The sequence below is a fragment of the Hyla sarda genome, unplaced genomic scaffold (assembly GCF_029499605.1).
Source record: "Hyla sarda isolate aHylSar1 unplaced genomic scaffold, aHylSar1.hap1 scaffold_428, whole genome shotgun sequence".
In the NCBI taxonomy this organism is placed as follows: domain Eukaryota; kingdom Metazoa; phylum Chordata; class Amphibia; order Anura; family Hylidae; genus Hyla; species Hyla sarda.
Window position 1 is genome coordinate 1 of NW_026610443.1, and position 15,582 is coordinate 15,582.

Consider the following 15,582-nt stretch of genomic DNA (forward strand, 5'->3'; position numbering starts at 1 on the left):
TGTTGGGCCTATGTGTTAGCTCACACATCACTTGGGTATCCATGGTAACTACCACAACATGGTCATCTGCAGTTTACATCTAGCCCGTGGCATTGAATGGCATTTTAAAAGTGCTAAGGGTCCTGGTGCAATAATCCTCCCATGAGGATCAGCCTCAACGGCTTTGTAGATTGCACTCATGTCAGCAACTCCATATACATTTTTTTTTCTTCATGCTTCTTTCTTCATCCTTTTTTCTTTCTGTCATTCAGACTTTCATTCATTCGATCTCTCTCACTCACTTGCTTTAACTCATTTGTTCTCACTCACTCACTCACTCACTCACTCAATCACTCACTCACTCATTCACTCTCACTCACTCTCACTCTCTCACTCACTCGCTCACTAAGTCAGTCTCTCTCTCTCTCTCTCTTTTTCTTTTTATATATATTTTTTTCCGTCTTCTTCTTCTTCTTCTTCTTCTTCTTCTTCAGACCCTGTCATAGCACTAATGCCTTTCCAATACCACCAGCAGATGGAGACACTCCATTGCAACATTGGTTGTGAGCAGCAGTTTCTAAAAACAAATGCCTCATGGCGGATTTCCCATCCATCAATGGATGGTAAATTTTGTTTTTATCATTCACTGACCACAGAAACCAATGCATGGTCAAGCAACAGCAATGACACACCCTTGTGTATAGGCATGAGACCCTCATGTCATTTAACAGGATTCAGCACCACCCACAAGACAGCTACCTGTCATGTCATGTCAAACCTGCACAGGTGTGCTAGATTATTATTATTTAGTTTTATTTTATTTTTTTACACCAATCAGTGTGCAAACATGGTCATTAAAACGCTAAATGAATAGACGTTCATAAACCAGTCAGTGCAACTCATCATTTTGGTCTCCAATTCTCAAACTCAAATTCTCACCCACGGAGGATTAAATGAGAATCTTTCTTGTTTAACACTGGAATGGGGTGGTGCACTGTTCACTACCCGAAGATACTGCCACATCGGGTCAATGCATAGGGCGACAGAAGCAAGCTTCCAAATCAGCTCCCTTTCTCAAAAATCCATTTAATTTATGGTCCCCAGATAGGGAACGTATGTATCAGTATGTGCTCACAAGTCACCCAAGTGCAAGTATTCACACAAAAAAAAACGTGCCTCAGGATGCGATCTGTCGCAAGATCCTTTCTTTTTTTACACTTGATCTAAGCCAAAAGGCCTAGAGGGGATAACCGGGAAAGGGGTGGACCCAACCATGTCCCCTTCATGAGCACTCACATTACTCATAGGAATGGAAGGAAGGCTGGCAGCCAACCAGCCTCCCATACACTTTCTGGGTGGGTGGCAGTCAGCCACCCATACATACATACAGCACAGGCTAAACCCACATCATCACTTAAAAAAAGGACAGGCGACCATTGCACTCTGATGGAGCATTTAGCAATGCAATCCATAGCCTGGCTTTTGCCTGAACCCCCATCACTCCTCCTCTTGCATATAAGACAATATTTCAGATCTGCATATGAAAACAACACGCCTACCTTTGTTGCACATAGCTGCCTGCCTGTCTCTAGTTACCCCACTGGCTGTAGCTGCGTCCCTTCCGACATGGAATAACACCAACTGTAACGATAAACTGAAAATTAACAGTATAAACCTGCATCATTTTGGACTCTGGTATTTGCTGAATCCGGGTGACCTGACAATCGATGGTGGTGCCGCTGGTGATTCTGGCCTTCTTGGAATCTGTTGGGCCTATGTGTTAGCTCACACATCACTTGGGTATCCATGGTAACTACCACAACATGGTCATCTGCAGTTTACATCTAGCCCGTGGCATTGAATGGCATTTTAAAAGTGCTAAGGGTCCTGGTGCAATAATCCTCCCATGAGGATCAGCCTCAACGGCTTTGTAGATTGCACTCATGTCAGCAACTCCATATACATTTTTTTTTCTTCATGCTTCTTTCTTCATCCTTTTTTCTTTCTGTCATTCAGACTTTCATTCATTCGATCTCTCTCACTCACTTGCTTTAACTCATTTGTTCTCACTCACTCACTCACTCACTCAATCACTCACTCACTCATTCACTCTCACTCACTCTCACTCTCTCACTCACTCGCTCACTAAGTCAGTCTCTCTCTCTCTCTCTCTTTTTCTTTTTATATATATTTTTTTCCGTCTTCTTCTTCTTCTTCTTCTTCTTCTTCTTCTTCAGACCCTGTCATAGCACTAATGCCTTTCCAATACCACCAGCAGATGGAGACACTCCATTGCAACATTGGTTGTGAGCAGCAGTTTCTAAAAACAAATGCCTCATGGCGGATTTCCCATCCATCAATGGATGGTAAATTTTGTTTTTATCATTCACTGACCACAGAAACCAATGCATGGTCAAGCAACAGCAATGACACACCCTTGTGTATAGGCATGAGACCCTCATGTCATTTAACAGGATTCAGCACCACCCACAAGACAGCTACCTGTCATATCATGTCAAACCTGCACAGGTGTGCTAGATTATTATTATTTAGTTTTATTTTATTTTTTTACACCAATCAGTGTGCAAACATGGTCATTAAAACGCTAAATGAATAGACGTTCATAAACCAGTCAGTGCAACTCATCATTTTGGTCTCCAATTCTCAAACTCAAATTCTCACCCACGGAGGATTAAATGAGAATCTTTCTTGTTTAACACTGGAATGGGGTGGTGCACTGTTCACTACCCGAAGATACTGCCACATCGGGTCAATGCATAGGGCGACAGAAGCAAGCTTCCAAATCAGCTCCCTTTCTCAAAAATCCATTTAATTTATGGTCCCCAGATAGGGAACGTATGTATCAGTATGTGCTCACAAGTCACCCAAGTGCAAGTATTCACACAAAAAAAAAACGTGCCTCAGGATGCGATCTGTCGCAAGATCCTTTCTTTTTTTACACTTGATCTAAGCCAAAAGGCCTAGAGGGGATAACCGGGAAAGGGGTGGACCCAACCATGTCCCCTTCATGAGCACTCACATTACTCATAGGAATGGAAGGAAGGCTGGCAGCCAACCAGCCTCCCATACACTTTCTGGGTGGGTGGCAGTCAGCCACCCATACATACATACAGCACAGGCTAAACCCACATCATCACTTAAAAAAAGGACAGGCGACCATTGCACTCTGATGGAGCATTTAGCAATGCAATCCATAGCCTGGCTTTTGCCTGAACCCCCATCACTCCTCCTCTTGCATATAAGACAATATTTCAGATCTGCATATGAAAACAACACGCCTACCTTTGTTGCACATAGCTGCCTGCCTGTCTCTAGTTACCCCACTGGCTGTAGCTGCGTCCCTTCCGACATGGAATAACACCAACTGTAACGATAAACTGAAAATTAACAGTATAAACCTGCATCATTTTGGACTCTGGTATTTGCTGAATCCGGGTGACCTGACAATCGATGGTGGTGCCGCTGGTGATTCTGGCCTTCTTGGAATCTGTTGGGCCTATGTGTTAGCTCACACATCACTTGGGTATCCATGGTAACTACCACAACATGGTCATCTGCAGTTTACATCTAGCCCGTGGCATTGAATGGCATTTTAAAAGTGCTAAGGGTCCTGGTGCAATAATCCTCCCATGAGGATCAGCCTCAACGGCTTTGTAGATTGCACTCATGTCAGCAACTCCATATACATTTTTTTTTCTTCATGCTTCTTTCTTCATCCTTTTTTCTTTCTGTCATTCAGACTTTCATTCATTCGATCTCTCTCACTCACTTGCTTTAACTCATTTGTTCTCACTCACTCACTCACTCACTCAATCACTCACTCACTCATTCACTCTCACTCACTCTCACTCTCTCACTCACTCGCTCACTAAGTCAGTCTCTCTCTCTCTCTCTCTTTTTCTTTTTATATATATTTTTTTCCGTCTTCTTCTTCTTCTTCTTCAGACCCTGTCATAGCACTAATGCCTTTCCAATACCACCAGCAGATGGAGACACTCCATTGCAACATTGGTTGTGAGCAGCAGTTTCTAAAAACAAATGCCTCATGGCGGATTTCCCATCCATCAATGGATGGTAAATTTTGTTTTTATCATTCACTGACCACAGAAACCAATGCATGGTCAAGCAACAGCAATGACACACCCTTGTGTATAGGCATGAGACCCTCATGTCATTTAACAGGATTCAGCACCACCCACAAGACAGCTACCTGTCATGTCATGTCAAACCTGCACAGGTGTGCTAGATTATTATTATTTAGTTTTATTTTATTTTTTTACACCAATCAGTGTGCAAACATGGTCATTAAAACGCTAAATGAATAGACGTTCATAAACCAGTCAGTGCAACTCATCATTTTGGTCTCCAATTCTCAAACTCAAATTCTCACCCACGGAGGATTAAATGAGAATCTTTCTTGTTTAACACTGGAATGGGGTGGTGCACTGTTCACTACCCGAAGATACTGCCACATCGGGTCAATGCATAGGGCGACAGAAGCAAGCTTCCAAATCAGCTCCCTTTCTCAAAAATCCATTTAATTTATGGTCCCCAGATAGGGAACGTATGTATCAGTATGTGCTCACAAGTCACCCAAGTGCAAGTATTCACACAAAAAAAAACGTGCCTCAGGATGCGATCTGTCGCAAGATCCTTTCTTTTTTTACACTTGATCTAAGCCAAAAGGCCTAGAGGGGATAACCGGGAAAGGGGTGGACCCAACCATGTCCCCTTCATGAGCACTCACATTACTCATAGGAATGGAAGGAAGGCTGGCAGCCAACCAGCCTCCCATACACTTTCTGGGTGGGTGGCAGTCAGCCACCCATACATACATACAGCACAGGCTAAACCCACATCATCACTTAAAAAAAGGACAGGCGACCATTGCACTCTGATGGAGCATTTAGCAATGCAATCCATAGCCTGGCTTTTGCCTGAACCCCCATCACTCCTCCTCTTGCATATAAGACAATATTTCAGATCTGCATATGAAAACAACACGCCTACCTTTGTTGCACATAGCTGCCTGCCTGTCTCTAGTTACCCCACTGGCTGTAGCTGCGTCCCTTCCGACATGGAATAACACCAACTGTAACGATAAACTGAAAATTAACAGTATAAACCTGCATCATTTTGGACTCTGGTATTTGCTGAATCCGGGTGACCTGACAATCGATGGTGGTGCCGCTGGTGATTCTGGCCTTCTTGGAATCTGTTGGGCCTATGTGTTAGCTCACACATCACTTGGGTATCCATGGTAACTACCACAACATGGTCATCTGCAGTTTACATCTAGCCCGTGGCATTGAATGGCATTTTAAAAGTGCTAAGGGTCCTGGTGCAATAATCCTCCCATGAGGATCAGCCTCAACGGCTTTGTAGATTGCACTCATGTCAGCAACTCCATATACATTTTTTTTTCTTCATGCTTCTTTCTTCATCCTTTTTTCTTTCTGTCATTCAGACTTTCATTCATTCGATCTCTCTCACTCACTTGCTTTAACTCATTTGTTCTCACTCACTCACTCACTCACTCAATCACTCACTCACTCATTCACTCTCACTCACTCTCACTCTCTCACTCACTCGCTCACTAAGTCAGTCTCTCTCTCTCTCTCTCTTTTTCTTTTTATATATATTTTTTTCCGTCTTCTTCTTCTTCTTCTTCTTCTTCTTCTTCTTCAGACCCTGTCATAGCACTAATGCCTTTCCAATACCACCAGCAGATGGAGACACTCCATTGCAACATTGGTTGTGAGCAGCAGTTTCTAAAAACAAATGCCTCATGGCGGATTTCCCATCCATCAATGGATGGTAAATTTTGTTTTTATCATTCACTGACCACAGAAACCAATGCATGGTCAAGCAACAGCAATGACACACCCTTGTGTATAGGCATGAGACCCTCATGTCATTTAACAGGATTCAGCACCACCCACAAGACAGCTACCTGTCATGTCATGTCAAACCTGCACAGGTGTGCTAGATTATTATTATTTAGTTTTATTTTATTTTTTTACACCAATCAGTGTGCAAACATGGTCATTAAAACGCTAAATGAATAGACGTTCATAAACCAGTCAGTGCAACTCATCATTTTGGTCTCCAATTCTCAAACTCAAATTCTCACCCACGGAGGATTAAATGAGAATCTTTCTTGTTTAACACTGGAATGGGGTGGTGCACTGTTCACTACCCGAAGATACTGCCACATCGGGTCAATGCATAGGGCGACAGAAGCAAGCTTCCAAATCAGCTCCCTTTCTCAAAAATCCATTTAATTTATGGTCCCCAGATAGGGAACGTATGTATCAGTATGTGCTCACAAGTCACCCAAGTGCAAGTATTCACACAAAAAAAAACGTGCCTCAGGATGCGATCTGTCGCAAGATCCTTTCTTTTTTTACACTTGATCTAAGCCAAAAGGCCTAGAGGGGATAACCGGGAAAGGGGTGGACCCAACCATGTCCCCTTCATGAGCACTCACATTACTCATAGGAATGGAAGGAAGGCTGGCAGCCAACCAGCCTCCCATACACTTTCTGGGTGGGTGGCAGTCAGCCACCCATACATACATACAGCACAGGCTAAACCCACATCATCACTTAAAAAAAGGACAGGCGACCATTGCACTCTGATGGAGCATTTAGCAATGCAATCCATAGCCTGGCTTTTGCCTGAACCCCCATCACTCCTCCTCTTGCATATAAGACAATATTTCAGATCTGCATATGAAAACAACACGCCTACCTTTGTTGCACATAGCTGCCTGCCTGTCTCTAGTTACCCCACTGGCTGTAGCTGCGTCCCTTCCGACATGGAATAACACCAACTGTAACGATAAACTGAAAATTAACAGTATAAACCTGCATCATTTTGGACTCTGGTATTTGCTGAATCCGGGTGACCTGACAATCGATGGTGGTGCCGCTGGTGATTCTGGCCTTCTTGGAATCTGTTGGGCCTATGTGTTAGCTCACACATCACTTGGGTATCCATGGTAACTACCACAACATGGTCATCTGCAGTTTACATCTAGCCCGTGGCATTGAATGGCATTTTAAAAGTGCTAAGGGTCCTGGTGCAATAATCCTCCCATGAGGATCAGCCTCAACGGCTTTGTAGATTGCACTCATGTCAGCAACTCCATATACATTTTTTTTTCTTCATGCTTCTTTCTTCATCCTTTTTTCTTTCTGTCATTCAGACTTTCATTCATTCGATCTCTCTCACTCACTTGCTTTAACTCATTTGTTCTCACTCACTCACTCACTCACTCAATCACTCACTCACTCATTCACTCTCACTCACTCTCACTCTCTCACTCACTCGCTCACTAAGTCAGTCTCTCTCTCTCTCTCTCTTTTTCTTTTTATATATATTTTTTTCCGTCTTCTTCTTCTTCTTCTTCAGACCCTGTCATAGCACTAATGCCTTTCCAATACCACCAGCAGATGGAGACACTCCATTGCAACATTGGTTGTGAGCAGCAGTTTCTAAAAACAAATGCCTCATGGCGGATTTCCCATCCATCAATGGATGGTAAATTTTGTTTTTATCATTCACTGACCACAGAAACCAATGCATGGTCAAGCAACAGCAATGACACACCCTTGTGTATAGGCATGAGACCCTCATGTCATTTAACAGGATTCAGCACCACCCACAAGACAGCTACCTGTCATGTCATGTCAAACCTGCACAGGTGTGCTAGATTATTATTATTTAGTTTTATTTTATTTTTTTACACCAATCAGTGTGCAAACATGGTCATTAAAACGCTAAATGAATAGACGTTCATAAACCAGTCAGTGCAACTCATCATTTTGGTCTCCAATTCTCAAACTCAAATTCTCACCCACGGAGGATTAAATGAGAATCTTTCTTGTTTAACACTGGAATGGGGTGGTGCACTGTTCACTACCCGAAGATACTGCCACATCGGGTCAATGCATAGGGCGACAGAAGCAAGCTTCCAAATCAGCTCCCTTTCTCAAAAATCCATTTAATTTATGGTCCCCAGATAGGGAACGTATGTATCAGTATGTGCTCACAAGTCACCCAAGTGCAAGTATTCACACAAAAAAAAACGTGCCTCAGGATGCGATCTGTCGCAAGATCCTTTCTTTTTTTACACTTGATCTAAGCCAAAAGGCCTAGAGGGGATAACCGGGAAAGGGGTGGACCCAACCATGTCCCCTTCATGAGCACTCACATTACTCATAGGAATGGAAGGAAGGCTGGCAGCCAACCAGCCTCCCATACACTTTCTGGGTGGGTGGCAGTCAGCCACCCATACATACATACAGCACAGGCTAAACCCACATCATCACTTAAAAAAAGGACAGGCGACCATTGCACTCTGATGGAGCATTTAGCAATGCAATCCATAGCCTGGCTTTTGCCTGAACCCCCATCACTCCTCCTCTTGCATATAAGACAATATTTCAGATCTGCATATGAAAACAACACGCCTACCTTTGTTGCACATAGCTGCCTGCCTGTCTCTAGTTACCCCACTGGCTGTAGCTGCGTCCCTTCCGACATGGAATAACACCAACTGTAACGATAAACTGAAAATTAACAGTATAAACCTGCATCATTTTGGACTCTGGTATTTGCTGAATCCGGGTGACCTGACAATCGATGGTGGTGCCGCTGGTGATTCTGGCCTTCTTGGAATCTGTTGGGCCTATGTGTTAGCTCACACATCACTTGGGTATCCATGGTAACTACCACAACATGGTCATCTGCAGTTTACATCTAGCCCGTGGCATTGAATGGCATTTTAAAAGTGCTAAGGGTCCTGGTGCAATAATCCTCCCATGAGGATCAGCCTCAACGGCTTTGTAGATTGCACTCATGTCAGCAACTCCATATACATTTTTTTTTCTTCATGCTTCTTTCTTCATCCTTTTTTCTTTCTGTCATTCAGACTTTCATTCATTCGATCTCTCTCACTCACTTGCTTTAACTCATTTGTTCTCACTCACTCACTCACTCACTCAATCACTCACTCACTCATTCACTCTCACTCACTCTCACTCTCTCACTCACTCGCTCACTAAGTCAGTCTCTCTCTCTCTCTCTCTTTTTCTTTTTATATATATTTTTTTCCGTCTTCTTCTTCTTCTTCTTCTTCTTCTTCTTCAGACCCTGTCATAGCACTAATGCCTTTCCAATACCACCAGCAGATGGAGACACTCCATTGCAACATTGGTTGTGAGCAGCAGTTTCTAAAAACAAATGCCTCATGGCGGATTTCCCATCCATCAATGGATGGTAAATTTTGTTTTTATCATTCACTGACCACAGAAACCAATGCATGGTCAAGCAACAGCAATGACACACCCTTGTGTATAGGCATGAGACCCTCATGTCATTTAACAGGATTCAGCACCACCCACAAGACAGCTACCTGTCATGTCATGTCAAACCTGCACAGGTGTGCTAGATTATTATTATTTAGTTTTATTTTATTTTTTTACACCAATCAGTGTGCAAACATGGTCATTAAAACGCTAAATGAATAGACGTTCATAAACCAGTCAGTGCAACTCATCATTTTGGTCTCCAATTCTCAAACTCAAATTCTCACCCACGGAGGATTAAATGAGAATCTTTCTTGTTTAACACTGGAATGGGGTGGTGCACTGTTCACTACCCGAAGATACTGCCACATCGGGTCAATGCATAGGGCGACAGAAGCAAGCTTCCAAATCAGCTCCCTTTCTCAAAAATCCATTTAATTTATGGTCCCCAGATAGGGAACGTATGTATCAGTATGTGCTCACAAGTCACCCAAGTGCAAGTATTCACACAAAAAAAAACGTGCCTCAGGATGCGATCTGTCGCAAGATCCTTTCTTTTTTTACACTTGATCTAAGCCAAAAGGCCTAGAGGGGATAACCGGGAAAGGGGTGGACCCAACCATGTCCCCTTCATGAGCACTCACATTACTCATAGGAATGGAAGGAAGGCTGGCAGCCAACCAGCCTCCCATACACTTTCTGGGTGGGTGGCAGTCAGCCACCCATACATACATACAGCACAGGCTAAACCCACATCATCACTTAAAAAAAGGACAGGCGACCATTGCACTCTGATGGAGCATTTAGCAATGCAATCCATAGCCTGGCTTTTGCCTGAACCCCCATCACTCCTCCTCTTGCATATAAGACAATATTTCAGATCTGCATATGAAAACAACACGCCTACCTTTGTTGCACATAGCTGCCTGCCTGTCTCTAGTTACCCCACTGGCTGTAGCTGCGTCCCTTCCGACATGGAATAACACCAACTGTAACGATAAACTGAAAATTAACAGTATAAACCTGCATCATTTTGGACTCTGGTATTTGCTGAATCCGGGTGACCTGACAATCGATGGTGGTGCCGCTGGTGATTCTGGCCTTCTTGGAATCTGTTGGGCCTATGTGTTAGCTCACACATCACTTGGGTATCCATGGTAACTACCACAACATGGTCATCTGCAGTTTACATCTAGCCCGTGGCATTGAATGGCATTTTAAAAGTGCTAAGGGTCCTGGTGCAATAATCCTCCCATGAGGATCAGCCTCAACGGCTTTGTAGATTGCACTCATGTCAGCAACTCCATATACATTTTTTTTTCTTCATGCTTCTTTCTTCATCCTTTTTTCTTTCTGTCATTCAGACTTTCATTCATTCGATCTCTCTCACTCACTTGCTTTAACTCATTTGTTCTCACTCACTCACTCACTCACTCAATCACTCACTCACTCATTCACTCTCACTCACTCTCACTCTCTCACTCACTCGCTCACTAAGTCAGTCTCTCTCTCTCTCTCTCTTTTTCTTTTTATATATATTTTTTTCCGTCTTCTTCTTCTTCTTCTTCTTCTTCTTCTTCTTCTTCTTCAGACCCTGTCATAGCACTAATGCCTTTCCAATACCACCAGCAGATGGAGACACTCCATTGCAACATTGGTTGTGAGCAGCAGTTTCTAAAAACAAATGCCTCATGGCGGATTTCCCATCCATCAATGGATGGTAAATTTTGTTTTTATCATTCACTGACCACAGAAACCAATGCATGGTCAAGCAACAGCAATGACACACCCTTGTGTATAGGCATGAGACCCTCATGTCATTTAACAGGATTCAGCACCACCCACAAGACAGCTACCTGTCATGTCATGTCAAACCTGCACAGGTGTGCTAGATTATTATTATTTAGTTTTATTTTATTTTTTTACACCAATCAGTGTGCAAACATGGTCATTAAAACGCTAAATGAATAGACGTTCATAAACCAGTCAGTGCAACTCATCATTTTGGTCTCCAATTCTCAAACTCAAATTCTCACCCACGGAGGATTAAATGAGAATCTTTCTTGTTTAACACTGGAATGGGGTGGTGCACTGTTCACTACCCGAAGATACTGCCACATCGGGTCAATGCATAGGGCGACAGAAGCAAGCTTCCAAATCAGCTCCCTTTCTCAAAAATCCATTTAATTTATGGTCCCCAGATAGGGAACGTATGTATCAGTATGTGCTCACAAGTCACCCAAGTGCAAGTATTCACACAAAAAAAAACGTGCCTCAGGATGCGATCTGTCGCAAGATCCTTTCTTTTTTTACACTTGATCTAAGCCAAAAGGCCTAGAGGGGATAACCGGGAAAGGGGTGGACCCAACCATGTCCCCTTCATGAGCACTCACATTACTCATAGGAATGGAAGGAAGGCTGGCAGCCAACCAGCCTCCCATACACTTTCTGGGTGGGTGGCAGTCAGCCACCCATACATACATACAGCACAGGCTAAACCCACATCATCACTTAAAAAAAGGACAGGCGACCATTGCACTCTGATGGAGCATTTAGCAATGCAATCCATAGCCTGGCTTTTGCCTGAACCCCCATCACTCCTCCTCTTGCATATAAGACAATATTTCAGATCTGCATATGAAAACAACACGCCTACCTTTGTTGCACATAGCTGCCTGCCTGTCTCTAGTTACCCCACTGGCTGTAGCTGCGTCCCTTCCGACATGGAATAACACCAACTGTAACGATAAAATGAAAATTAACAGTATAAACCTGCATCATTTTGGACTCTGGTATTTGCTGAATCCGGGTGACCTGACAATCGATGGTGGTGCCGCTGGTGATTCTGGCCTTCTTGGAATCTGTTGGGCCTATGTGTTAGCTCACACATCACTTGGGTATCCATGGTAACTACCACAACATGGTCATCTGCAGTTTACATCTAGCCCGTGGCATTGAATGGCATTTTAAAAGTGCTAAGGGTCCTGGTGCAATAATCCTCCCATGAGGATCAGCCTCAACGGCTTTGTAGATTGCACTCATGTCAGCAACTCCATATACATTTTTTTTTCTTCATGCTTCTTTCTTCATCCTTTTTTCTTTCTGTCATTCAGACTTTCATTCATTCGATCTCTCTCACTCACTTGCTTTAACTCATTTGTTCTCACTCACTCACTCACTCACTCAATCACTCACTCACTCATTCACTCTCACTCACTCTCACTCTCTCACTCACTCGCTCACTAAGTCAGTCTCTCTCTCTCTCTCTCTTTTTCTTTTTATATATATTTTTTTCCGTCTTCTTCTTCTTCTTCTTCTTCTTCAGACCCTGTCATAGCACTAATGCCTTTCCAATACCACCAGCAGATGGAGACACTCCATTGCAACATTGGTTGTGAGCAGCAGTTTCTAAAAACAAATGCCTCATGGCGGATTTCCCATCCATCAATGGATGGTAAATTTTGTTTTTATCATTCACTGACCACAGAAACCAATGCATGGTCAAGCAACAGCAATGACACACCCTTGTGTATAGGCATGAGACCCTCATGTCATTTAACAGGATTCAGCACCACCCACAAGACAGCTACCTGTCATGTCATGTCAAACCTGCACAGGTGTGCTAGATTATTATTATTTAGTTTTATTTTATTTTTTTACACCAATCAGTGTGCAAACATGGTCATTAAAACGCTAAATGAATAGACGTTCATAAACCAGTCAGTGCAACTCATCATTTTGGTCTCCAATTCTCAAACTCAAATTCTCACCCACGGAGGATTAAATGAGAATCTTTCTTGTTTAACACTGGAATGGGGTGGTGCACTGTTCACTACCCGAAGATACTGCCACATCGGGTCAATGCATAGGGCGACAGAAGCAAGCTTCCAAATCAGCTCCCTTTCTCAAAAATCCATTTAATTTATGGTCCCCAGATAGGGAACGTATGTATCAGTATGTGCTCACAAGTCACCCAAGTGCAAGTATTCACACAAAAAAAAACGTGCCTCAGGATGCGATCTGTCGCAAGATCCTTTCTTTTTTTACACTTGATCTAAGCCAAAAGGCCTAGAGGGGATAACCGGGAAAGGGGTGGACCCAACCATGTCCCCTTCATGAGCACTCACATTACTCATAGGAATGGAAGGAAGGCTGGCAGCCAACCAGCCTCCCATACACTTTCTGGGTGGGTGGCAGTCAGCCACCCATACATACATACAGCACAGGCTAAACCCACATCATCACTTAAAAAAAGGACAGGCGACCATTGCACTCTGATGGAGCATTTAGCAATGCAATCCATAGCCTGGCTTTTGCCTGAACCCCCATCACTCCTCCTCTTGCATATAAGACAATATTTCAGATCTGCATATGAAAACAACACGCCTACCTTTGTTGCACATAGCTGCCTGCCTGTCTCTAGTTACCCCACTGGCTGTAGCTGCGTCCCTTCCGACATGGAATAACACCAACTGTAACGATAAACTGAAAATTAACAGTATAAACCTGCATCATTTTGGACTCTGGTATTTGCTGAATCCGGGTGACCTGACAATCGATGGTGGTGCCGCTGGTGATTCTGGCCTTCTTGGAATCTGTTGGGCCTATGTGTTAGCTCACACATCACTTGGGTATCCATGGTAACTACCACAACATGGTCATCTGCAGTTTACATCTAGCCCGTGGCATTGAATGGCATTTTAAAAGTGCTAAGGGTCCTGGTGCAATAATTCTCCCATGAGGATCAGCCTCAACGGCTTTGTAGATTGCACTCATGTCAGCAACTCCATATACATTTTTTTTTCTTCATGCTTCTTTCTTCATCCTTTTTTCTTTCTGTCATTCAGACTTTCATTCATTCGATCTCTCTCACTCACTTGCTTTAACTCATTTGTTCTCACTCACTCACTCACTCACTCAATCACTCACTCACTCATTCACTCTCACTCACTCTCACTCTCTCACTCACTCGCTCACTAAGTCAGTCTCTCTCTCTCTCTCTCTTTTTCTTTTTATATATATTTTTTTCCGTCTTCTTCTTCTTCTTCTTCTTCAGACCCTGTCATAGCACTAATGCCTTTCCAATACCACCAGCAGATGGAGACACTCCATTGCAACATTGGTTGTGAGCAGCAGTTTCTAAAAACAAATGCCTCATGGCGGATTTCCCATCCATCAATGGATGGTAAATTTTGTTTTTATCATTCACTGACCACAGAAACCAATGCATGGTCAAGCAACAGCAATGACACACCCTTGTGTATAGGCATGAGACCCTCATGTCATTTAACAGGATTCAGCACCACCCACAAGACAGCTACCTGTCATGTCATGTCAAACCTGCACAGGTGTGCTAGATTATTATTATTTAGTTTTATTTTATTTTTTTACACCAATCAGTGTGCAAACATGGTCATTAAAACGCTAAATGAATAGACGTTCATAAACCAGTCAGTGCAACTCATCATTTTGGTCTCCAATTCTCAAACTCAAATTCTCACCCACGGAGGATTAAATGAGAATCTTTCTTGTTTAACACTGGAATGGGGTGGTGCACTGTTCACTACCCGAAGATACTGCCACATCGGGTCAATGCATAGGGCGACAGAAGCAAGCTTCCAAATCAGCTCCCTTTCTCAAAAATCCATTTAATTTATGGTCCCCAGATAGGGAACGTATGTATCAGTATGTGCTCACAAGTCACCCAAGTGCAAGTATTCACACAAAAAAAAACGTGCCTCAGGATGCGATCTGTCGCAAGATCCTTTCTTTTTTTACACTTGATCTAAGCCAAAAGGCCTAGAGGGGATAACCGGGAAAGGGGTGGACCCAACCATGTCCCCTTCATGAGCACTCACATTACTCATAGGAATGGAAGGAAGGCTGGCAGCCAACCAGCCTCCCATACACTTTCTGGGTGGGTGGCAGTCAGCCACCCATACATACATACAGCACAGGCTAAACCCACATCATCACTTAAAAAAAGGACAGGCGACCATTGCACTCTAATGGAGCATTTAGCAATGCAATCCATAGCCTGGCTTTTGCCTGAACCCCCATCACTCCTCCTCTTGCATATAAGACAATATTTCAGATCTGCATATGAAAACAACACGCCTACCTTTGTTGCACATAGCTGCCTGCCTGTCTCTAGTTACCCCACTGGCTGTAGCTGCGTCCCTTCCGACATGGAATAACACCAACTGTAACGATAAACTGAAAATTAACAGTATAAACCTGCATCATTTTGGACTCTGGTATTTGCTGA

At 43.3% G+C, this 15,582-nt stretch overlaps 9 pseudogenes; all 9 read right to left on the minus strand.

The window, feature by feature from the left end:
• Nucleotides 1–963: 963 nt before the first annotated feature.
• Nucleotides 964–1,227, minus strand: LOC130334080 (U2 spliceosomal RNA; annotated as a pseudogene).
• Nucleotides 1,228–2,706: 1,479 nt separating this feature from the next.
• On the minus strand, nt 2,707–2,971 carry LOC130334091 (U2 spliceosomal RNA; annotated as a pseudogene).
• A 1,464-nt stretch (nt 2,972–4,435) lies between these two features.
• On the minus strand, nt 4,436–4,699 carry LOC130334092 (U2 spliceosomal RNA; annotated as a pseudogene).
• Nucleotides 4,700–6,178: 1,479 nt separating this feature from the next.
• LOC130334104 (U2 spliceosomal RNA) lies at nt 6,179–6,442 on the minus strand (annotated as a pseudogene).
• A 1,464-nt stretch (nt 6,443–7,906) lies between these two features.
• Nucleotides 7,907–8,170, minus strand: LOC130334117 (U2 spliceosomal RNA; annotated as a pseudogene).
• Nucleotides 8,171–9,646: 1,476 nt separating this feature from the next.
• On the minus strand, nt 9,647–9,910 carry LOC130334129 (U2 spliceosomal RNA; annotated as a pseudogene).
• A 1,485-nt stretch (nt 9,911–11,395) lies between these two features.
• On the minus strand, nt 11,396–11,659 carry LOC130334137 (U2 spliceosomal RNA; annotated as a pseudogene).
• A 1,470-nt stretch (nt 11,660–13,129) lies between these two features.
• On the minus strand, nt 13,130–13,393 carry LOC130334139 (U2 spliceosomal RNA; annotated as a pseudogene).
• A 1,467-nt stretch (nt 13,394–14,860) lies between these two features.
• LOC130334140 (U2 spliceosomal RNA) lies at nt 14,861–15,124 on the minus strand (annotated as a pseudogene).
• Nucleotides 15,125–15,582: the final 458 nt, after the last annotated feature.